This window comes from Mauremys mutica, chromosome 4 (assembly GCF_020497125.1).
Source record: "Mauremys mutica isolate MM-2020 ecotype Southern chromosome 4, ASM2049712v1, whole genome shotgun sequence".
In the NCBI taxonomy this organism is placed as follows: Eukaryota; Metazoa; Chordata; order Testudines; family Geoemydidae; genus Mauremys; species Mauremys mutica.
Genome location: NC_059075.1, coordinates 141,015,432 through 141,039,890, shown reverse-complemented (window position 1 = coordinate 141,039,890; position 24,459 = coordinate 141,015,432). Strand labels below are relative to the sequence as shown.

Sequence of the window (24,459 nt, the reverse complement as noted above, 5' to 3'; positions counted from 1 at the left end):
ATAGGCATCACACATCTCGAAGAACCTCCGGTTACACGTAAGTCATCTCCATTTTAGCAGCATTAGGATAAGTTAGGCTTTTATAAATCAAAACTTTTATGTCAAAAGTAGCAGTGGTCAGATGGCTGTGCTGTTTGGGGTGGGGGAGTTGTTTTCCACCTCCCTGACAGGCGGTAGCAAGGTTGATGGGAGAATTCTCCTGTCAACGTAGCGCTGTCTGCACCAGGGGCTAGGTTGGTTTAACTGTATCGCTCAGGGGTGTGGATTTTTCACACTCCTGAGCAACGTAGTTACACTGACCTAATTTCCTAATGTAGACCAGGCCTTTGAGACTGAGCAGACACATCTCCATCACTCGTTATCTCATCTGAAACTTACATTGTTCTCTCAACTTTCCAAAAGTCCCTTGGGGCTTATACTCTAGCAGTGCAATTTCTTTCCTTCTGTTTATAGTGGGTTTGACCTTTTCCCTTAAACTCAGTCACTTAGTCTCTGCAGTCTCCTTCCCTCCCCATTTTGGATCCTCTGGAGAAATTATTTAAAGGTGACCCACAAAGACAGAAAGAAGTGTCCCTTTTTGTTTCTTTACTGTAGAGAAAGAAGGCCTGCAAAGGCACCCCCCCCTTTTTTTTTTCCCCTGGCAGATTTTTTTGCTTTGGTTTTTTTACCTTAGAAATATCAGACGTGTCTTGCCTCCCCTGCTTTTTTCCTGAATGACTCCTTGGAGGACTAGAGACTAAATAGATTAGGGCTCCCAGTGTTACTAACATCAGTGGCAATGAACTGGCACTAGCATATTTGAAAAAAAATGTCCCTAGTGTAGATGGGGCTCTAAAGGATAAGTAGGCAACTTGATGAGAGATTTACAAATAAAATGGCAGTTACATAAAACACATAGTAACAGAATTTGGAATTAGATAGAACTAGAGCAGGATTTCCAAAGGATGTGTAGCCTATAGCGATAGGTTTTTGCTAGGTAACCAAATAGATGCCATCAAGGAGCGCAACCAGGAATGACTTAAAACATCAGGGATAAAATCCTACAGATTGGAATTAAATCCTTGATTTCTACAAATTCTTTACCCATAATTCAGTAAACTAATCTCAACCTTATATCCTTGGATGGCAAAAGTTACCTGAGACAGGTGTTTGCTGCAGGCAAAGTACAGAGTCATAAATAAACTGGAGTCAACAAATATCAAGTTGTTTTGATTCTCCATGGCAAAGTCATTTAGGCCCAGTGACTTCCCAGAATCTAATTTATCTATAACTCCTTAGATTTTTCCCAGAGGACATGACTTTTCCTAGGCAATCTCTACTATCTGAGACTATACTGTTGAGATTGGTAAATTGCAAGGCAATGGACCCTTCCATATTCCCATCACAACCGCTTGAAAACTCCTCAGACTTCTGTAGCTATTCTTAAATATATTTTAATTTTTGTTCTTATAGGCCCTGAGCCAATTCTCACTGAAGGCAGTGACAGTCTTTCCATTTATGAGTACACTAGAGTCTCAGTTACGAACACCTCGGGAATGGAGGTTGTTCGTAACTCAGAAATGTTCATAACTCTGAACAAAACATTGTGGTTCTTTCAAAAGTTTACAACTGAACAGTGACTTAATACAGCTTTGAAACTTTACTATGCAGAATTAAAATGCTGCTTTCCCTTTATTGTGTTAGTAGTTTATGTTTAACACAGTACTGAACTGTATTATTATTATTTTGGGTGGGGGGGTTCCTCTGAGGCTGCCTGATTTTGTACTTCTGGTTCCAAATGAGGTGTGTGGTTGACTGGTCAGTTTGTAACTCTGAGGTTCATTAGCTGGCAGCACTAGTAGGCTCTTTTCGCTGTGGATTAGATAGCAAAGAGCAAACTCACTCCTAGCCAGTGTGGTGTTATGGATAAAGTGAAATTCAGTCGACATGGTCATCAGTCCAGCTCCTTTCATGCGCAGGAACTGCTGTAAAAGTCACCCAGGGAAAGTTCCTATTTTAACTCCATACATCCATGCTCTTAAGCATTCCAGCATAGTCTAAAACGTGTCAAACATTGGCATTTATGAAACTCACTCGAAGCATAGTCCTACTCCCACTGAGGAAAAATCTCCCATTCACTTAAAGTGGATTGGTTCAGGTGCTTAGTTGTTGTTACAGAAACATAGCCTTGTGCTCATATCATGGAAATAGTTATAGGATGTCTCTAGACTCTGTGCGCCTTTTATTTTCTAGTGCAAGATACACTACAGCAGGGGTCGGCAACCTTTCAGAAGTGGTGTGCCGAGTCTTCATTTATTCACTCTAATTTAAGGTTTCGCGTGCCAGTAATATATTTGAACAATTTTAGAAGGTCTCTTTCTATAAGCCTATAATATATAACTAAACTATTGTATGTAAAGTAAATAAGGTTTTTAAAATGTTTAAGAAGCTTAGTTTTAAAATTAAATTAAAATGCGGAGCCCCCTGGACCGGTGGCCAGGACCCGGGCAGTGTGAGTGCCACTGAAAATCAGCTCGCGTGCTGCCTTTGGCATGCGTGCCATAGGTTGCCTACCCCTGCACTACAGGAACTGGCTGATGCATAGGCACCTAATACATTCATTTTTAGGTTCTATTTTTTTTCTTGTAAATTAATTTGAGATGTTTCATGAACCTCACTTATATTTATTACCTATTTCTGGGTCTCTAACTTGAAGCACTTTTTTCCTACTTTTCAATATATATTTTTTTTTAGTCATTTGTTTGTATCTTCCTGCTTTTCTTATCAGCTGCCTGCCCCAGAGGTTAGTTCCTGCTTTGGCAACTTGCTAACATGTCAAAGATGATAAGATGTCTAATTAATAGATTAAAGTGGTACAAGTTCTTAATAGCCAATTACAGGAAAATGATTCAGATACTTTTTTTTTGTTGTTGTGCAACATAATTTATGTTCTTTCTACTTGTGCTAAAGGGAACAGACATTAAGGGTTTATGGTTTTGTTGCATCATGAATAGAAATATTTGTTTTTAAAGAAAAATAAATTAACAGGTTTAGAAAAGTTGCCTGTGTTGGAGGCAATACCATTGAGCCATGGCATGCAGGAACTAGGGCTGGGGTTTTCAGAGAATTCTCCAGGAGGAATTAAGGGCCCAGATTTTATTGAATTCAGTAGGAGCTGGATGCCTAACTTCACTGGGCTCTTTTTAACATCCCTGTTCTAGTCTTGAGTATAAACAAACCTTATATATCATCTTTGCATTTAAGCACCAACCAAGTGAAAATAAGTAATCTGATTTCACAGTTCAAACAGCATGAAAATGAAAATGCATAAAGCACAAATGGCAAACAGTAAATTAGATTGGGTTGTATTTTTTGTTTTAATTATTTCAGATTCTAGAGTTTGTTGTGGTGTTTGTAACAGTGCAGAAATCCAGCGCACAGTCCAGCCCAGCAGCAGGTTACTGCATGGGGCAGGCTGGTCCAATTCAGATTAGTATGTGCCAGGCTGAAAAAATGCCTCATATGCAGGATTGCCTTGCTATTGACATTGCATGCAAAGAGCTCAGGGTCTAGAGTGGAGGGTGGGGGCAGGTGCAATGGTCTCCCTTTTTAGCTCAGTACTGGCTGTTAACCTTCTCCTTCCTCCCGTTTATCCTCTGCAAAGGCGCACTGCTGAAATGCCATGAGTGCCCATTGGTTGCTTCACAAAGGTAGAAGCTGCTGCTTCATTCCTCTTAGGCCAGTGCTGACTCCTCTGGGAAATTTCCACTGATCTCTCTGCTTCCATATGCAATGCTTATGCTGTATCTGTGAGCAGAGCAGCATTCAGCCACATCAGCATGTCTCCCTGCACTCAGCTATGCTGGCACCTATGCTTGTCATGAATGTAGGTGGCCATGCTAATGCATGCTTGGCTACGCCAGCCTGTGATGCCGGCTGTGTGGAGACCAATAAGTACTGTGGGTTCATGTTCTATGTTAAGTGATACACCCATATGAAAATGATGCAGTAGGAATAACAGTAATACCTGGCTCTTGTATAACACTTTTCATCAGTATATCTCAAAGCTCTTCCCACTGTATTTATCCCCTCAACACCCTGTGAGGTTGGGAAGTATTATCATCTCTGGTTTTTACAGATGGGTAACTGAGACAGAGGAATGCCAAGTGACTCACCCCAAGTCACACAGAAATCTGTGGCAGAGCAGAGTATTGTATCCTGGTTTCCCAAGTCCTAGGTTAGTGCCCTAACCGCCGGGCCATCCTTCCTTTTGGTCTAGTGGACCTAGCACTCTGAGTTCACTTCCTAGCTCAGCCACAGACTGCCTGTGTGATGTTGGATAAATCACTATATCTACCCCTGTGCCTCAGTTCCCCATCTGTAAACAGGGTGATAATGCTTCCCTACCATAAGGGACTGTGAGGAGAAATCCCATTAGTGATTGAGAAGCGCTTTGAGATCCACTGATATCCATCTACATCAATAGATGAAACTTATAGAACTGAAGACAATGGTAATCTTAGAAACAGAATTTTAAAATCAACTTTAAGAATCATGAATAGCCTGCTATCCCTGCTATTGTTTTCTTTAGAATGGTTCCAGAATGGATTTAATTGTTTCTTCAATTCTAGAGGGCTTTGAGTAATTTCCTCAGAACCTTATGGGTTTCATCCATTTCAAATTCTGTGCGATTTACCCCAAAGGGCTTGTTCCTCTGTACGTAGACAGCCATATGCTCTTGTGTGCATAACCCTACTTCTGGTATGACTCTATATACACCACAGTACTAGAGCAGAGCAAAATTCAGAATTTCCCATGCGACAGAATTATGACACTTAAACATTTGTTTTCATTCCCAGTCAAGATATTTTGCAGAACAGAAATTAAATGAAAAATTCAGAAATATTGGAAAGTTTCAGTGTTTCAGAAATTGAAATTTTTCATTTTGGTTTATTGAACTGATCTTTTGAGCTAGATCAATATTAAACTTCATTTTCCCCTAATGGCTCACTCCTGGTAGGAGTTGTAGTTTGGAAGCTGATACTAGGGTGACCAGATAGGGACAGTCCCGATTTTTGGGTCTTTTTCTTATATAGGGCTCCTATTACCCCCCCACCCCCATCCCAGTTTTTCACATTTGCTGTCCGGTCAACCTAGCTGATACCCCCATGCTCCCCAATAGGCCAGGCTCTCTGCCTGGCCAGACTACATGTCCCTGTAATGTGCACAATCATGTGACTCCCATGATACACCATGTGGCTTGGTCAGAGGGAAATCCACATAAAACATTATGGTTGTTCTTTTAAAAGTTTACAACGGAACATTGGCTTAATACAGTTTTGAAACTTCACTAATACGGAAGAAAAATGCTTCTTTTAACCATTTTAATTTAAATGAAATGAGCAGAGAAACTGTTTCCTTGCCTTGTCAAATCTTTTTTTTTAAAACTTTTTTTTTTTTAGTTGTTTACGTTTAACAGAGTACTGTACTGTATTTACTTTTGTTTTGTCACGGCTGCTGCCTGGTTGCGTACTTCCGGTTCCAAATGAGGTGTGTGGTTGATCGGTCAGTTCATAACTCTGAGGTTCTACTGCAATGTGTGTGACCTATTGGATGACCTTGGGCAAGTCAGTTCATTTCCCTGGGCTTTGTCTTCCCCACCTGTAAATGGGGATAATGACAATTAGCTTCCTTTTAAAGCACTTTGAGCTCTACGAATGAAAAGAGCTAAGTGTTGTTGTCATATACCAGTAGTTTTCAATGCTGGGGTACATCAACTCATCTAGATATTTGCCTAGTTTTACAATGAGCGAAGTCAATACAAACTAAAATTTCATACAATGACGTGTTTATACTGCTTTATATATCATACTATACACTGAAATGTAAATATAATACTTATATTCCAGTTGATTTATTTTATAATTATAAGATAAAAATGAGAAAGTAAGCAATCTTCAGTAGTAGTGTGCTGTGATGCTTTTGTATTTTTATGTCTGATTTTTGTAAGCAAGTAGTTTTTTAAGTGAGGTGAAACTTGGGGTACGCAAGAAAAATCAGACTCCTGGAAGGGGTATGGTAGTCTGGAAAGGCTGAGAGACACTGATTTAGACTACATTCACTGAGAGGCAGCTCATGTCTTTCCGCTGCTGTCCTTTGAGTTTAAGCTCAAAATACTTTTTTAAAAATGCCTGCCCATGCAGAGAGTTTGCGGCGTGCCCTCCCAACAATTTGGTGCAATGTGGAGTAGTAGTTTCATAATCCACAAACACAACATCCTCTTGGGAGCACAGACTTATGATCAGATTGTGTGTGTGTGTGTGTGTGATCTTTTGAAAACAACAAGGAGTCTGGTGGCACCTTAAAGACTAACAGATCTATTTGGGCATAAGCTTTCATGGGTTAAAAAACGCACTTCTTCAGATGCATCCACGAAAGCTTATGCCCAGATAAATCTGTTTGTCTTTAAGGTGCCACCGGACTCCTTGTTTTTTGTGGATACAGACTAACACGGCTACCCCCTGATACTTGACACCATGCAAGAGATCTTTTGGATATCTTTATTTTTTGTTCCAGATTCTCTGTTGATGCCTTTGAGAATATCTGCTCCTTGGAACCTGGGTTTATTTTGAATCTAAGACCATTTAGAGATGATATCTTTCTCTCCCCCCCCCCCCTTTTCCTTTTCTTTGCTCAGCAAATAAGAATGCAGAGGTGTATCTGGCAGAGCCAATAGCAGGGCTGGGAGCCTCTGCAGGACTTTTTCATTCCTGAAACAAACATGCTCAGGGAGTGGTGGGAGGAAGGAAGCTCTGTGCTTAGGTCGGAAGATGCTTACTGCAGATTTCATCATGATCTGCCCCTCACCTTCACATGTCGACATGTTAAAAAGGCAGGAGCAAACCCCTTGTGACACCAGTAGACAGACTAGCTGTTACCCTAGAAAATCTTCCAGGCTGAAGACCAGATAAAGAAAGGGGTTTGTGCTAAAGATGTGAGATTAGCTGATGTAGCAGAACTTGACACTGCAGTACTGACGGAGACATCCCATCACCAGCACGGCTAAAATGGGGTCGAAAATAAGGCAAGTAAAAAAAAAAAAATTCCAGTGCTGCATTTAGTAAGAGAAACTCTTGCACCCTCAGCATCTATATGCCACATGTTGTTAGTGCCAATTTCTTATCCTTGCTTCACTGGGGCGCCTGGAGGCTTAATGTTTGTAAAGTACTCTGAGATCCTTGGATGAGAGGTGCAAAGGGAGTGTAAAGGGTTATTATTGTGATATAAATCTGGGAGCCGAGAGCATTTTTCAGACAGCAAACAATTCTACAGAAACGGCGCCCCTGTTACTTGCACTCTGTGTGTGGCAGGTTGGTGGTGGTGGTGGAGCGGGGAATGTAGGAATAACAGTTTAATGCCTGGGTATGTCCTAGACAGTTGTGTCTATATGCAAATACATAAGCGCTGGGATGATTAATATAACCCAAGCAATTGGAAGGAAATAAAAATTAATGGCAGGCTGGGGTGCAGTGACAAGAGGGAATGTGTTTTGTTTCTAATTAGAGGTCATTAAACTTATACAAATGGTGTGCCCAGTTAAAATGGATGAATGAGTGGAGCTGCTTAAAAGAACAGGAACAGCCTGAGCCATCCTGTTTTTAAAAAAAACCCGCATCAGATAGTGAGAGGGAAACGTTCTGTTCTGTGCTCTACGCTGTTGTCTGTGTGCGCGCACTGTCACCGTTACTGAGGCAACAGCAGCCATGAAATGATGATGCAAATCATGCCCCCAGTTCAGAGGAGGAAGCGCCACCTCCCTGTGAAGCTTCGCTGCAGAGTGGAGCTGTGTCAGGAGGTCTGGCTCTCCAGCCCAGCTTCTCTGCATTAGCAGAGGCTGCTGTTTGCTTCCGTCTGGGCTGACTGGTAATTCTGGCTGCCTAAGGTTCTCTTAATAACTTCAGTGAGAGGTTAAAAAAAATGATTCTGCTTCAGCTCCCTCCTCCAAATCCTCTCAGGGTCACAGGATACTGGATGTTTACCAAGATGCTAAGAACAGCTTGTGGGGGCCTGGTGAAATGCTGTTCATGTTTCGTTCTCTGATCCTGCCTGCCTTGTCTTGGAAACGTGGGCCTGCTCTTGTGATGCCAGCCCGAATGCCAGCCTAAGCATTTCCATTCTGATCCCTACTACCAGGCCACCTCCTGTGGGCAGAACAATCTCATAATCCCAGAACATCCAACATCCTTCCCACTCCACTCCTGCATCCATCTGAAAGATCTACTGCTTTCATCAGGACAGCAGATAACAAGGGCAGAGGTAAATGGCAATTAGAGCAAAAGATACAAATAAATGACATGCATGAGGTAAACTTAATAACCCTGGGATCTTTATTACCTTTATCATCTGCCCCCCAACTCTATTTCCTGCCTTCTCCTCTTATACTGTGTTTGCTCTCACTTCTTATGCCATCTCTAAGCTTAGAGTGTAAGCTCCTTGGAGCAGGGAGCACTTGCAGTACTGCATGAAATCGAATCGAAGGCACTAAAGATGGATGAAATAATAATTATTTCAGTGTCTATTATCTGTATTGTGAAAGCCTCTAAAGGTCTCAGCAGCAGGACCGCTTGGTGCTGGGTGTTATACAAACATGGAATAATAAAAAAGAAATCCCTGCCCCCGAATTCTTGCAGTCTTGGATAATCACACAATGCTGTGGGTAATTTTAACAAACAGCTGTCGCTATCCAATAAAGCACTTAAGCACATGCCTAAATCTGTCCACATTCAGCAATGCACTTAAGCACATGTGTAAGTGCTATGTGGATTTGTCCCAGTTTGAGCATGTTTCCCTGTAAGCTAGCTGTGCCTCAGTGGGAAAAAGCAAGGTATAAAAAATAATCAGAATTAGCTTATGATGAATTTGTCCTGATGAAAAATGTTGGCATGATTTTGCAAAACCTGTCTTTTCCCTTAATTTCTCTTGCCTTTTTTGCAGTTATTACTATATAGGGAGTGCTCTTTCCTTATGGCAAGATGATTATAAGGTGTGGGGGATGTCTCGAAACTTTAACTTCAGGTTATGATATGGAGAAGGTTCAGAACGAGCACTTTACAGCAATGTGTGTGAGAGCTTTGCATATTCAGGAACAATCACTTCATTGAATTTAATAATAACTGTACAGCAATGGATTGTTTTCTACCTGGTATGCATTGTTTCTGTCCCTGTGTACATGATGTAGTTTGTTTTTAAACCATTTCTGTAAAAAGATTGTTGGGATAAAAGTTAATAAACTGGCTTTTCCCCTTGTAGTTGCCTTAGCCCAAATAAACAGCCTTATTAGGCTGGGGCCAATATGGGTTATTATTAATAGTTTTTAGCTAATTTCTTTTTAGTTAAATATTTAATTTGGATTAACTTCTTTAGTGATAACAGGCTTTTTGGAAGGAATTAATATAATAAACCAGGTTCTGCATCAAGAGGAAGCAGAAGGAAAAACCTAGTGAAATTATTTCCTATATTTCTTTGCATCTTTTTATTATGTTAGTAGTCAAATACAACTGCTGCTTTCAGTTTGCTAACTTTCTATTTTTCTGCACGTGTATCATAACCTGTGTAATCTTACACATGACTCCAGTTTTATCTAGCGTGATTGAGGACTTCCTGTCTTCATTATTAGTTTTGTTTTTCATGAAAAAGGATTTGAGTTTTTTTTTATATATATAGAATCACATTACGCTGAAAAATCATTCCTGGTTAAACATCAGCAACTTGCATGATAGGACAGAAGAGGATGCTAGCCCTACCCCAAGCATATGTAGAAAGCCTGCTTTTCAAGAGGAGACTTTCAAAGATGCAAGCTGGAGTATTGCATCTAATGCCCATTGACTTTCAGCGAGAGCTGGGCACCTGGAGATGCCTTTGCCTTTGAAAAAATCTCCACGCTAACATTACATAACAATGGAAGACAGAAGGCAAAGGTGGCTTTACTCCACTTAAATTGCAAGGAGAACTTGAGTTGGGCTACATTTATTAGGAGAATAAATGTTAAAACCCCTGTTCTTGCAAAGCAAGCAAATAAACAAAACCCCCATGGGATCTTTTCATGAGCAGAAGGAGTCAGAACTCAGTTTTAGAGCTCATCCAAAAGAAGGCACTTTTGATTTCTAGTATCACCATTAGGGCAGTGGATCAGTGCATTTACAGAAGGTAAAAAGTTAAACCACCAGAACTATCTTCCGCTGCATAGAAGTGTTTTGTTACAATTCCCCCATTCATGTACTGATGCAGGCTGCCCCTGCTGAGAGCTGACTGGGTCACTGTACATGGTGATATGGCTGCAGGCCAAGCTGGTATGGCAGGTATGCATGTTAATAGGGGCGGGGGAAAGAGAAATAGGTGGTGAGAAAGACCTTGCCGCAACAGATTGTCTTGCCCATTGCTGCTATTGCAGGAGATTAGATGCCCTCCCTAAAAGAAGGCATCTAAATTTCTCATTGTATCTTTTGGTACAGTACTGCATGCTCCCATGTATTGTAGCCGTGACCCAATTATATTGCTCCAGTAGATTTTTAATTTAGGAACTTTAATCTTTAAGAAACTCAAGGTCTCTTGCATCAACAGATTTGTTCTCATGCACATTTAACAAAATATCTCTTCCAGGTATTACACTGCTGTATTAGTGGTCTAATATTCCGGTTTACCAGGCCTTTGTAATGGAGGCAAGATTTATTTCACTTCCTTATTGCTATTCCCTCAAATTGGAGAATCCTGATGCATTGGTCTATAGAATAGCATTGTTCTTGTCTTCCTGAGTTAGGGATGTTGCATCCCCTAAGTATCTGCCCACATGCTTTACAAGAGGAGGAGAAGTGTAGCAGTACAATAGCAGCATTGACGCAATGAGCAGTGTGCCCTGTGCATGACAGTTACCTAAAATATCCCGCTATTGTTACAAATCAAGGCTCTTGGGAATATATTGAAGGCGCCAATGCTGCACTGGATGAAAAGAGAGACTTGATAGAAATGGAAGAGGCCTGCCATCTGTAGTTGGCTGAAAACTGATAAAGATCTTAAAGCGCTGATGGCAGGCATAGGATATTCTCAGTGGAGGTCCTTGAGCGCTGGAATTTACTTTCTTGTAATAAATAACAATATTTAGATGGCACCTTTTCACCCAAGAGTCTCAGGTCACTTTTGAAAATAAGTCTTTTGATCCCAATTTTACAGGTAGGGAAGTTGAGTCCGGAAAGTGCAGTGACTTGGCCAAGGAGAAGGCAAGTAAGAGGGCAGAGTATTTTTAGTTGCCAGTCTCTCCTTCTCTAGTCACTGGATGTGCTTCCTTCTAATCAATGATTTATACCCACCTTCTCCTAGATACCTCTGTGCTCATGCTGAAGCCTGAAGCTGAAAGGCCTTGCTTTTGACTGCAGTAAGGTAAATGCTCCTTGCTGTTGCCCTGGCTATATCCCCGGCAGGTATTCTAATGGCCTCTCAGTTCTGTGATATCATCTATTTTAGCCCCCCTTTGCTATTTTCACCTCCAGCCTCGCTCTTTGAAAGGTGTCAGGTGTGCCTTGTTCACATTTACAACTCTCCTCTTCATCGGTCCTCACAATGATCCTGAGACTTGCATGTTCGCTAGAGCAGTTATGTAGATGGAAAGAATGCTAAGTTTGCAAAAACAAAAAGCAGCAGCGGTATATTGGCCATTTGTATGCAGACTCAGAGCCACCCGGCCTACCCATAGTCGTGTGTGAGGGAGATGCACATCCTAACACACTCAGGAGTTTTCTCTGTGGAGGGCCATCAACTCTGAAACACTCCAAGACCTCCTTAGGTATTTTTTGTTGTTTATGTAGCACCCAAGCATTTCCCTGTGTAGTTTCTTTTGGATGCAGTATCATGTCCTAAACTGCTGTGTAGTGCTGTTGCTGCATTCTATCCCACAAGTGGCTGCGGTTGACTAGTGGGTGGACTGCCACCTGTTCCTAGTTTGTACAGTTAGTAAAGTTTCTAAAGATTTTGGGATCCAGCTGAGTGGAAAGTAGTGTCTGAATGTAAGGTCATAAATAGGGCAATGTGCTTAAATGCTTTAGATCTGAAACCATGAGACAGTAATGCCCAACCACACCTGGAAGATACAATTATAAACTGCCCCATGTGAAAAAGCACAAATTGAAAAGGGAACAACAAAAGGGCTTATATGTAACCATCTGGGACAGAGCCCTTTCTTATGGCTGTAGGGCAGGGGTAGAAAACCTATGGCACGTGTGCCAAAGGCAGCACACGAACTGATTTTTCAGTGGCACTCACATTGGTCCAAGGGGCTCTGAATTTTACTTTAATTTTAAATGAAGCTTCTTAAACATTTTAAAAACCTTATTTACTTTACATGCAACAATAGTTTAGTTATATATTATAGACTTATGGAAAGAGTTAAACCTTCTAAAAACATTAACATGTATGACTGGCACGCAAAACCTTTAATCAGAGTGAATAAATGAAGACTCAGCACAGCACTTCTGAAAGGTTGCTGACCCCTGCTGTAGGGCCACTTGTACAATTTTGGGTGCTTGTGATGGGATGGACGAGGGCCTCCAGACCCGCCTCACCCTGCCCCAGAAAAGAGCAGTAGAGAGGTCCTCCAAGCTGCTCTAAGCAGCTGTGTGGGATACAGCCAATGAGAGAGGCTGCAAGGAGCAACCAATCAGGGCCCAACAGGCTCACATAAAAGGAGCTGCTGGGCCAGAGTGAGTTCAATCCGCTTGCAGGAGCTGTAAGGCTGGACAGAGCAGCTGCTAGCAGGGCTGGATACAGGACCCCTGCAAGGGACTAAGCAGGTAGTTACTGGGACTGACTCAGTGGGGATCTGTGGTCAGCAAACTGAGCCCAAGAGGGGTGGCTCAACAGGAAGGCTAGGGTCGTTGAAGACTCAAGTAGAGGCAAGGAGTCCCCAGGGAAGAAGCACTCGGGGCACTGCTCAGTTCCAGAGAAGGAGCCTTGCAACCTAGCTGGACCAAGCGAGGGTACTGTGATGGGCTCTGTTCGACTGTTTTAGAAGACTGAGCCTAGGGAGGGATGCAGGACATTGAGGACGTTTTGGACTGTGTGCCCTGGAAGGGGTTTGTTTGTTTGACAAATGGACAGAGTGTGACTTGGCCGGAGGGCTGAGTCACTGAAGACCCGCCTGATGAGCACAGCAGCCGACAGGGGCACTATGAGCAAAGGAAATTGAGAAAAATTGCAGGCACGCATACACTTGACTGGGGGTGCTTGTGAGAGGTGAGTGCACCCCATTACTGTACTATATAAATAATAATGAAAACATAAAGAAGTCTTGAGTCTTCTAGAGTTGAGGGCCCTTCATGGAAAAAGTCATATGTGTATCAGGATGTGTGTGTGCATGTGCGTCTCCCTCCCACCCTCATACGTGCATGCACTCACTCACACACACATATATGTGTCCCTGGAACAGATTATGGAGAAATTGTCTGAAATTTCACTAGAGAGATTTTTCTCCTTAAACTCCATATTAGCTGTACGTGGAGCTCCCACCCCATCTTAATTTTGTTCATAGCATTTATCACCATGGTACCTAATCTCCATATTCCAAGAATCTATCATCTTCCACATCTTCCTCCAGACTCTTGTTAGTCCCTTGGGAGGCTCACTCTTTAAAACTGCAGGAGATTGGAGTGGGTAAGTGTGTCTGTAGTTTCAGATGCCAACATAAATCTTCCAGAAGCAGAAGGTCTCCTGCTGGAAGAAGTTATCAAGGCCTGGCCCCTACCAGTAACAGCTTCAGCCATTGTTTACAGCCCTTTTACTCAGCTTGCATGTCACCTGTTGCCATCCTATTGAGGTGATTTACCTTTGGCTTGCTTCACGGAAACATGTATTCTTCTTTGGTGGTGATGGCACAGACATTTCCTTGAGGGGAAGGGGAAGCCAAGCCCCCCTTGCCCCCAGTCACTTGCTGCTGAAGACAAAGAAGAGTTGCACAGCCCATCTTCTGTCCTTTGGCTACCAGTGCTTCAGCCTTGGCTGCTTGGTTCCAAGGCCAGCAAGAAGCCAGAGGAATCAAAAACAAATCAAAGCAATTTGAGGGAGTAGGTTACCATGGAGATGGAAAGTCAAGTACTGTATTTTTTCATGCGCTATTAAAAGGTACTGGTTTTCAGTTCTCAAGCAAGGCTCAGGCTTTTTCTTGTGTTCTTGAGGACTTCACTCAGGTCTCTTCTTCTTTGCAGTGTTTCCAAAGCTATACGGCATCTGTGTGTTGACAATTTGTTTGAGCTCACTTCTTGTCACCTAATAAGTAACGTCATAGAATCATAGGGTACATCTACACATTGAGTTGCAGCAGGCTTGACCGGCTTGGGTTTGCACTGCTGTGCTAAAAATAGCTGTTTAGACGTTGCGAGTCGAGCTGGAGTGTGGGTTCTGATGCCCATTCCCCTCCCGACGCTTCAGAGCCCATGGTCCAGCTCAAGCTGCAATTTCTACACAGCTATTTCTAGCATGATAGTATAATCCTGAGTCTGTCAATCCTAGCTTTGAGACTCCCTGCTGTGGGCTGTGTAGATGTACCCATAGAGTTTAAGATCAGAAGGGACCTTCATGTCATCTACTCTGACTCCCTCTATTTCACAGTCCCCTCTATATCACCAACCCCACCCAGCACCTGCACATTAAACCCAACAACTGAAATTAGACCAAAGTATTACAGCCCACATGAGACTAGACTGTTATATGCCACAAGCAGAGAATAGGAAATACTGAGGTGCACCAGTACTTGCTGAGGCCGCTGCAGTGGCACGGAAATGCTTAAGTGAGATATACCCAGATGCTGTAGAGGAAGGTGACAACCTCCTCAAGGTCCCTGCCAATCTGACTCAAGGGAAAATTCCTTCCCAAACCCACATATTAGTTAGACCACATATAAGTTAGACAATAGGGTTAGGCAACCCTATGGCACGTGTGCCAAAGGTGGCACACGAGCTGATTTTCAGTGGCACTCACACTGGGACTCTGCATTTTAATTTAAATGAATCTTCTTAAACATTTTAAAAACCTTATTTACTTTACATACAACAATAGTTTAGTTATATATTATAGACTTATAGAAAAAGACCTTCTAAAAACATTAACATGTATTACTGGCAGTGAATAAATGAAGACTCGACTCATCACTTCTGAAAGGTTGCTGACCCCTGAGTTAGACCCTGAGCAGGTGAGCAACAATCAGCCAGCCAAGCACCTGAGAGAATACTCTGTGCCACCTCAGAGCCCTGGATTACAGTGTCCCACGTCCCAACACCAGTCCTGGCCATCCCTGATGCTTCAGAGGAAGGAGATTTAAAAAAACAGCATACACTGGGCGAAAGGGAGAGAAAACCCTTCCTGACCCCTGCAGGTGGCTATCTAAAACCCTGAAGCATGTGCTTTTAGGAACACAAGATATGACCTGGAAAAAGCAGCAGGGCTGTTGATCCCCACCCCTTTATCACAAGCAATGCTGTCATACAATTGCACTCCTAAATTTGTCTAGCTCTCTCAAAATTTAATTGTGCTGTTTGCCTCAACCTACTATCAGGAGGCTATTCCAGAACATCACCCCTCTCATTGTTGGAAACCTTCTAATACCCAGTCTGAATTGATTCATGGCCAGTTTATATCATTTGTTCTTGCTTCAGCATTATCCTTTAGCTGAAATAGCTCTTCACCCTCCCTGGTATTTACTCCCTTGTATATTTCTAGAGAGACATTATAGTTTCTCTTGGCCTTCTTTCTGCTCAACTAAACAAGTCAGACTCTTCCAGGCTGGGGGAGCGATAGCTCAGTGGTTTGAGCATTGGCCTGCTTAAACCCAGCGTTGTGAGTTCAATCCTTGAGGGGGCCACTTAAGGATCTGGGGCAAAAATTGGTCCCACTAGTGAAGGCAGGGGGCTGGACTCAATGACCTTTCAAGGTTCCTTCCAGTTCTAGGAGATTGGTATATCTCCAATTATTACCTTTAGGCTCCTCTCATGATCATCCTAGTAACTCTTCTCTGCACCTAGTCCAGTTTAAATTAATCTTTTTTGAACATGGGTGGCCAGAACTGTAGGCAGTGTTCCAAATGAGGTTTTACCAGTGCCTTGTACAATAGTATTAATACTTAAAAATGCCTCATTTGATACATCTTGGGATCACATTTGCCTTTTTCACACACACATCACATTGGTGGCTCATAGTCACCCTGTGATCAACCCACATACCAGGTCTCTCTCCTTCTCCATTGCTTCCAGCTTATGTGCTCCCAGGAGAAATTTTTGTTATTAGACCGTAAGGGCATCACCTTGCACTTGGTACTAATGAATCTCATCCCATTTCTGTCACTTCGGTTCTTAAATTCACCTGGATCTTCCCATATAATATTCCAATCCTCCTTGGTATTAACAGTATCTCCCAACTGTGTATCGTCAGCAAATTTCATTAGTGCATGCCTACTTTTTTTGTGCTAAGGTCATTAATGAAGATGTTGAATAAGGCTGATCCCAAGACTGATCATTGAGGAACTCCACTAGTAACTTCTTTCCATTCTGATAATTCACCTTTCAGCACAGCCAGCTGCCTTTTCCCCTTTAGCCAGTTACTTATCCACTTAAATTAGGGAAGATAGGGATAAATACAAGAATTAAACTAATAATTTTCCATATGGTACTAGATCAAATGCTTTACTGAAGTCCCAGTATATTAGATCTACTGTCCTTCTTTGAGGAAAATACCTGATTTTTTTTTCGATAAAAGAAGGAAATCAGGTTAGTCTGTCGTGATTGAACTTTGGTAAACCCATGTTGCATTACACCCCTTTACATGTACCTCAATTAATTGAATTATTCTTTCTTTCACAATTTGTTCCAGCCCTGCAGTCATTTTGAGAATGATTTAAAGGCCAATATGTGCATCATGGTCATTTGAATGGAAGCCACTGTGAATGCTATTGGCTCAAAGTTTATATATTGGTTTCCTAAAGGTGACAGATTTTTCCATCTCATGCATCCTGGTAAACGGAATTAACTGATTCTGCAGATTTCTGTTTAAATGCCTTATTGCATAGAGCAACTTCCAGAAGAAAGCTCTGTTCCTTGTGTTCTAAGGTATATTAGGTTAGTGTTCTGAAGATGTGTGTCTTTAAAGCATGACTCATTGTTTCTTTTTGCAACACTGCCCTTTCTTATCTAGTTCAGTTCTTATAGTAGTCTTTCCCCTCCATACAAACCGGCATGATGCTTTCACAATGCATTGCCCGTTAAGGATAAACCTACTGAGTTTTGTGAGTGTTGTGCTCTTTAAAAACATACTAGTGTGCATGGATAGCCAGTTTCCAGTGTTGGCTGTATCAGACTATGAAATGAATATGAACTCCAGCTTAGCAGGGCACAAAACCTCTCTCTAATGTGTTTATACAGCATCATAAAGTCACATGGCGCTTTGTAAACATGGATTAAGGCATGTTCCATGCTCTGTTAAGTTTACAGCATAAATAAGACAAGACAAATGTGTATGTAACGATGTCTAAATCCAGACTACGGTGAATCATATAGGTCATTTTAGGGTGGTATTTTCAAAAATTAGGCCAGTGCTTTTGAAAATCCTAGTCTCATTAGCTATAGTTTTCCTGCAGGTTCAGCACAATCATTTTTTCTAGGTCTTTGGACAAATACAGCAGGTTATAAACTATAATTTCCATGGTTGGGATGAGTGATGTCTTTTAACAGACACTTCATCCTATGGGGTCACTTCCCTCTTACAACTCCAGATACACCATAATACTAATAGTCACCGCCTTTTAACAACCCCAATATGAGATAACAGCAAACTGCCAGGGGCCTGATTTGAAGATCTTCTGAGAATGGAGGGATGGTGACAGACTAGACAGCTATGTGTTGATGGCCTATTAAGGACACTCCACTGTCACAATGGGCAATTAAAGAAATTCATCCTGCCAGTAAGCCTTGCCTGTGGATGCCTCAGAAGGAATATGGGCAATGGCTGCCTCTGTGAGTCAGCCAAGCATGTAAGGGCATAAGGGCATGTTACCCTGGACTCCATCTTGGGCCAGTAACTTTCCATACACAGAGGCTGTGGGCTTGGTTTGGGACAGTAAATTTCCATGCATGTGAAGGAGAATGTAAAAGACACCTGAGAAATCTCCATTTTGTCTCATTCCTGCTCCAATTCTCTGGACTGTGGATTTACAATTAAAAGTAGTATTTTGAACAATGGTACTGAGGACTTCCCAATCTTTTGGAAATTACCAGCGAGACTTTTGCAAGCCAGCAGTCTGTTCCATCACTGCTGTGATCCTGATCTATGAACACTAAAAATCACTTGTAGTGTATGGTTCTTTAACCATTCAGTAACTCTCTTTTTTCCTTTATTAATAAATCTTTAGTTGGTTTACTAAGGATTGGCTGACAGCGGGATATGTTGGTAAGATCTGAGATATATATTGACCTGGGGGTAAGTGTCTGATCCTTTGGGTTTGGTAAAATCTCAGATATGGTGGATTGGGTTTTCAGTGACCTCGCTATATTAGACCAGTTTGTCTGGATGGGAACTAAGGGCTGGAATGCCTAAAGGGGACTGTGTGTTTGGCTTCTTGTTAACCAGTGTGGTGCTATAGAAACTCTTTTGTTACTGGTTTGGTGAATCTAATTCTAGAATAACCACCAGTTTGGAGGGATTGTCTGCCCTGTTTCTTGCAGCCTGCCCTGCATGTGGCGTTCTCAATGTGGTCCATCCCAGGCAGCCGGTCATAGAAGCATTTGTTGGAAAAAGTGGAGGGCGGGGGGGTAATGACGACACTGGTGGTTCTTAGTTTTAACAGTGGAAAAGGAAAACCATCCTGGAAAATTGAACTCTCGTTGGGTAACCCTAACCCCAAGAACATATGCCAGATGGACAGACCAAGACTTCAGTCTCTCAATAATTTTTGTATTGGGGACATGAGCATCTGACAGACTTATCTTCACCTGCCACATCTCATCGGCTTTTCTAGACTCCCCTCCCTTCTCCCCCTGTCCCAATGCTCCACCAAAAAGCCTAGTTTTAAAATTGATTACTTTTAACGGTGGGAGATGCTAAATGATAGAAGACACTTTCCAGCACACGTTTCCATTTATGGGCTTGGTTTCTCCTCAAAGCTAAGGCATCTTTATCCTGCTCTGACATTGTGAAGGGGCTTAAAGTTGGGTGTAAGTCATATTTGCAGACTCTTTAAGCCCCCTTTATACTATTGGGCTCGTTATCTTTCCAAGCTCAGTCAACCATCTTATCAGGATACAATGCAAGTCTGTGGCGCTCTGGAGCTTTTAGTTCATAATGTAATAGGACATTTGCGTGGGATTTTCAAAGGAGCCTAAGGGAGTTAGGTGCCCATCTCCTGTGGAATTTCAAATCACAGCCCAAAATCCCATACTTCATAACATGTGCTGAGCTACCTCTCACACATTCCGTGGCTTACAGGGAACCAAGTACAATATTATATGAAGAATTAATGTTGCTGTGTAAAAATACCAAAGACTTAAGCTCTGATTAGCAGGTTTCTGTAGCTTTCCTTTAAACATTTTCTTTGTTCCTTGACAAGACAGGAATCTCTGGGGCATGCGATGAAGGAAGTAGATCCTAAGGGCAAAAAACTAGGACAATCGGAAGGGCAGCAGGACAAACCTCAGTAGGCAAATGACTATGCTGCATCTCTGACAGGTCCAGCAGACACTACATATCGCCACGCATCAGAGCTTTGGCTGGTTGCTGACTGATGTCTTTGCGCTGGTACAGCCAACTCCTTTTAAGCTATTATTGCTTCTCTGATTCTGTAGTAACTTCTTGAAAAAGAAGATGGAGGGGAGGGGCCCAGAAGAGATTAGCTACTTCCACCATGAAGGGGAAATGGTGAAATCTAGTTAGAGGGGGAGTGTTGCCTATGGTAAGAGCTGAGGACACAGTCAGGACTACTGGCTTTGGTTTCCAGCTCTTCTGGCTCACTATGTGATGTTGGGGAAGCCATTTTCCCTGTCTTTGCCTCAGTGTTCCAGGAAAGTGGTTAGAATAGCCATTATTTGATAGAGGTTTTGTGAGATTTATTTATGATTGTATAGATATTTGTTTGTTTATGACCCTTGAATGAAATCTGCTACTGAAGTGGTTATGATATAGAAAAGTTGTATTAGAGATCAGTTTTCCGAAACGCTATGCTTTACTTTGAGTTGAGCAGTAGGGTTCTTAAACTGGTATTTTTTTACTGTAACAATATGATGTTTGAACCAATAGTGATATTTGCCTACATGAACTTCTTCATTGATGCAAAAGTTAGAAGTAACAGCATTCCAGTAATGGCAGCTACAACATGTAGGAAGTTGAGTCTCTGTTATACTCACAGTGGAGTCAGTGTGTAGCAGGACTCCATTAATACTGAAGTGGAATGAAAGTCTTGTCTTAGTGTAGAGGTTCTTAACCTTTTTCTTTCTGAGGCCCCCACAACATACTATTAAAAACTCCACAGCCCACCTGTGCCACAATAACTGGTCTTCTGCATATAAAAGCCAGGGCCGGCATTAGGGGTAGCAAGCAGGAAAATTTCCTGGGGCTCCTTGCCACAGGGCCCCCCACAAAGCTACATTGCTCAGGTTTCGGCCCCAGGTGGTGGGGCCTCGGCTTTCTGCCCTGGGCACCAGTGAGTCTAATGCTGGCCCTGCTTGGGCCCCCCTCCCGGGAACCTGCTCGAGGCCCCCTAGGAGGCCACGAACCCCTGGTTGAGAGCCACTGTCTTAGTGCATCACACTAATTACAATTCTGGTTACAGTGAAAGGAAGATTGTCAGATTTAAAAAAATCATTTACCACAAACAAATGAAACTTCTTCACCTATGTTACTAATAATATCTTAGATTAGTAAAACTGAAAGAATTTTAAAAATCCAATTCCCTTTCCACTATTTGTGGTGTTTGTTTACTTTTTTGCATTTTTTTTTTTTTTAGGTTTGGATTATGAGGATGAACAAAATTGCTTTCACTTTTGATTTATAGTTTGCTTTCAGGTCCTCAGTGCTGAGATTTTTGGTATGGAAGTATAGCAGAGGAAAATTTGTTTGCTTTTTAACTTTCTTTGGTGGAATTAGACAATACAATTGAATCCTGTAAAACATTTCTAAGGATTTAGGTTTAGCAAAAGCGAAGTGCTTTGTTTATTTACAAAACCTTAATTGTTGGGCTCAAATTGAGTTGACGGTGTCCCTTGAATCTCTGCCTAAAGTAAACTCTATCAAGCTAGTCTAATCTGTCTGCACTCGTGGGCATGGTATCAGATCATCTTTCTTCCTCAGTCAGGAAAGCTTCTGTCTAGGCGGAGGGTCACTATACACATAACTTGCTGGCTTGTGGCATGCAACTTTTGTATTAGCTGCTTGATAAGACAGTGTCACATGAAGTGAATGTTTGGAAAGCACAGAAATGATGTGGAAGGATCCTGCTTTGTATTAAAATCACGAGAGGCTGTTTCCAGGTGCGTTGTTCTAAAAACTGTTCCAACAACAAAATTTGATGAGCCAGACGAACTATGACCTTCCTCTCATCCATTTTCTATTGCTGAAGCTAGCGTGCATGTATTTGTATCCCGTTTACTCAGGCACACCTTTCTCTGGTTGCCAAGTAACTAATCATATTCCTGAGAGCTAGTATTGTGTATGAACTGTAATGGCATTCTGATTTCTTCCTCTTTCCTCTCAGCCCAACTCAGTCTGGTGGGGTTTTTTTTTGTTTTGTTTTTTGTTTTAATTTAAATTAGAAATGATAATGCCCCAAACAAGACCCTCCTTTCACAAGAGAAAGTAACTCTGGTGGGCATCTTTGAAAAGGTGCAAATACTGACAGGTGGTGGGATTCCAGGTACAGCAGTAACAAATGGGATGTAGTCACAACTGGTTTATTGTGCAGTTCTGCTGATAATTCAGTTTACCTTGGTTACATATAGAAACTAGGGCTTCGGGTCAATCCAGGTCATTGTCACATGAAACACAGCATCTCACGTCATTTCACGCACACCTGAGACAATAACCAGAGTGAGGGCCACCATACACGTCCTCACCCAACACGTCACTTGTAGGTTTACTTCTTGAAACTTACTAAATAGAAATAATTATATGTAACAGTCTGAAGAATGGAATTGGGGTCAGTATAAATTAACCTACCGAAAGAATACAAAAGAAAGATCCGGCCGCTGCTGTCTGACCTATTTTCACTTATTGATGTGCCCGAAGTCTTAATTCCTTATGCAGCCTCCATTTTTTGGATTCTGAATATTGAAGAGTGAGACTCTGTAAAGCATTGGCCTGCTTTTCAGTGTCTGGTTGCCTCTTGTTTGCACGTGTGTGCAATGTCTGTTCACTGAGGCATGTGTGTGTATGCATGCACTGAAATCTGCGCACTCAGCACCGAAGCTCAGAAAGCCCTGAAAAATAGTAAAGCCACAGCCTGCGAAACGAATCCATGAGCCTTCTGATTGGTAAAAGTCCGTGAAGAACAACTATGCCCATTACTAATGGAAATAATCAGTCCCTCCTTCAGAGAAGCGCAACTACCAAACCCTTTGAAAAACACAATATTTTTCCCAGTTCTCAAGAAGCCATCATTTGCCCTGAAGATCTCTTTACCTACTGTCCTATCTCCATCCTCCCATTCTTGAGCAAAATAATTGTGATCATAACCAACAGGTGACATCAGCGACAATCCTGGATGCTTCACAGCACAATGATGGCTCTGAAGGCATTAAAATAAAACCTTTCTGGAAAAAAACCCTCCACCATAAGCATAACACTAACACCCCCTCTAATCAAGAAACACCCAAACAAGAAAGGGAGAAGGAAATTAGCAAAATCTAAATAAAAAGCAAACCCCCTGCTCCAATCAGTTTTTATCCCCAACAGATGTCAGAGACTCCATGAAGTCCACTAGGAACTTTGCTGTTGAATTTACATGGAAGGCAGACAGCTAGTACAAATGGGTGGCATTATAAACCTATGCTAGAAAGGCATCTGTGCATTGAGGTCTGCATGTGTATGCATCAAGGTCTGTGCACTGAGATTTGTATGTGCAGGTGTTAGACTTTACTTACAATGGGATTTGTATGTCCACATATGAGAATCTGTCTCCTGCACATGTGTACATTAGTGTAGCGATACTACACACGCAGATACAAGTGAAGTCCTGGTTGAAGCCCCTACTGATAATCAGGCTCCTGGTCTGTTGAGGATTGTTTCGTTTCCCTGCTTTGCCAGTGGGGCCGTAGGAAAGCAGAGTGATGAGAACTTAACTTTAGCTGCAATGGTTTGTGCTCAGTGGGTTCCACTGGACAAATCAAATAATGCTCACACCATTGTTTGTTGTATGGAAAAAACGTGTTCTCTGTGGTGTATATTCTTAAGGTGAACTGCAAAGAAATATCAGTGCCATTTGCTTGTTCTTTTATGCTGTGTGAAGATGGTCTCATGAGTGTGCTCCCCCTGCCCCGGTACATTTTTTCTCCCCTGTCCTTTCTTACATTGGCAGAAATATTGGGTTCTGATTTGGGGTGATTCCAGCCAGATCTTTGTGTAGGACCTGGATGTCAGCCTTCCATCCGGCTAAAATGTGATCTGCAGCTCTCCTGGCTGTACGTGGGACAAATAGATGCTGAGTCATGCTCACTGTGAGACAGCTAGTTTAAAAACAAATCAGAAACATAGTTGGCAGAAATGCTGGCAAATCTCAAAGCATTTTTCAGTCTGTTTTGAAATATGTAGGTTTTTTCATGTTCTGAATTTTCCAAGGAAATTGTTTAAAATAAATTTTCCATTTTGAGAAAGAAAAAACCACCACCACCATGTAACTACATTGACAAATCAAAATTGGTGAAACAGAGAAACAAAAAAATATTTTGAAGCATGACAAATGGGCTTTTTTTTTCTTTTTTTGTTTGTTTTTGTTTTTGTTTTGTTTTGTAAAACTTTCCATCCAAGTTTTGCGAAGAGAAAAGTTTCAAAACAAACTGAAGTGTATTTGCATCAGATTCTGGTCTTGATAAATGACCAAATCTTGCCCAAGGGGAAAAAACTTTTGATAGAAATTTTGTTTACCAGCTGCAGATTTGTATTCAGCATCCCTCATAGCCATGATGTTTAGTTCACCGACTACTTTGAGGTCCTCAAATGAATGATGCTATGGAAGCATCAAATACTCTTTTATCCTACCTTTTAGTATTAGCTATATCCCTGAAGTTGTACATTAGCTACCGGTATTTAAAAAAAAAAAAAAAAAAAAGGCTAAGGAGGGAATTGGCCTAGAAAGACTCGACTCAGAAATAAATTTTTTAGGGGGATTAAGGGGAAGACTTCTCACATCCCAATTTTATAAGAGCATCCTTTCACAATCATTTATTATAAATACTTTTATTTTGAAAA

The 24,459-nt window shown here is 41.7% G+C and overlaps 1 long non-coding RNA gene across 3 annotated transcripts in view; it reads left to right on the top strand.

Annotated features, from left to right (window-relative positions):
- LOC123369597 overlaps positions 1 to 24,459 on the top strand; it is a 79,928-nt gene that overhangs the window by 12,609 nt on the left and 42,860 nt on the right. The window contains exon 1 of one of the 3 annotated variants that reach the window (XR_006579099.1): positions 7,393 to 8,295. The exons of the other annotated variants lie outside the window; for them this stretch is intronic. This is a non-coding gene — a long non-coding RNA (uncharacterized LOC123369597). Of the gene's footprint in view, positions 1 to 7,392; positions 8,296 to 24,459 lie in introns of those variants that run through there. 3 annotated transcript variants of the gene reach the window in all.